Below are 1326 nucleotides of genomic sequence, written 5' to 3' on the forward strand. Positions count from 1 at the left end.
AAATAAAAAATTGAAATAAATGTGGGGTTGGTGGTTTCCGATATGTCTCTTGTGTAGCTTTTTTAACTTTTAAAGAATAAAAAATTGGAAGCAGAACTCACAATTACAAAACTTGAAAGCTTTGCAAGAAAAAACAAGTTATGAAATCACTAGGCCTTCGAATTAACCAAAATGGCTAAGAGCCACTACTTCTATACTCTTTATAATTCAACTTAAATTTTTCAAGGAAGGAGATACCCTCCATGTGTCACTCACTGCTTCACTTAAGAGAAAACCTCTCTACAATGCAAAAGGGAGGGTAAGATTGTAAGAAGCTTTTCAGCTTTTGTCATAATATAAAATCAAAAGAATATCTCTTTCTTTGGTAATAGAAAGTGCTTTAGTCATAGAAAGTTAAATACTTTCTCCTCTACAAAGAATAACTGTATTGGTTAAAATGCACATAACAAAAAGGAGATAAATTTAGTGGAGATTTTATTATTTAATGAGAATAATTTTTTTAAAATATATTTGGTTTTTTCTTTTGAAGAAGTTTTTTTCGAGACCAATATTGATCTTATTTTTAAAAAACTTTTTATTTCTTTAAAGAGATTGAAAAAAAAAGTAAACAACTCATGTGGTGTCGACTTGGGATAGTTTCACTTTGAAAAAATACATGCAAATGAAGGAGTAGTTATCCATGTTATTGAGAGAGAGAGAGAGTCGCATTGCATGTGTGTCCATGCATGTGCACGTGAGAGAGAGAGAGAGAGAATTTTCTTTCGAGCTCATAGAGCTCCGTCTCACCAAGGACACCCTTCAAGCCCTTCAAATTTCTCCGGGGGGAGGGGGAGGGTCACTTAATATCTCTTTCTCACACACACACGCACATGTCTTGAAAAAGAAAGAATTTAAAATGTTGTAGGAGCGATCCAATGAGATCTCAAAGATCTATTCGATGGTCTTAAGTTCAAGACCTTAGAGAGAGAGAGAGAGAGAGAGAGAGAGAGAGAGAGAGAGAGAGAGAGATTTTCCTTTAGAGCTCATAGGACTCCGTTTCACCAAGGACACCCTTCAAGCCCTTCAAATTTCTCGGGGGGGGGGGGGGGGGGGGGGGGGGGGCGCACCTTAATATTTATGCGACTATCACGCCAGTACTGCAGAAGGATTTTTTTTTTCTCACATTTTTAGATTCAAAAAGATACCATAAAATGTAATTAATTAATTTTTATATAGATTGAATTGTTTGTCAAAAATTTACAGAGAAGGAGTTTAAAATAGTCCTTGAAGGCACCTGATATACAAAATTTATATTTAGTGACACACCAAATCAAATTTCCAAGATAA

Source organism: Adiantum capillus-veneris, chromosome 8, assembly GCF_014529385.1.
Source record: "Adiantum capillus-veneris isolate H3 chromosome 8, ASM1452938v2, whole genome shotgun sequence".
NCBI classification, from domain to species: Eukaryota; Viridiplantae; Streptophyta; class Polypodiopsida; order Polypodiales; family Pteridaceae; genus Adiantum; species Adiantum capillus-veneris.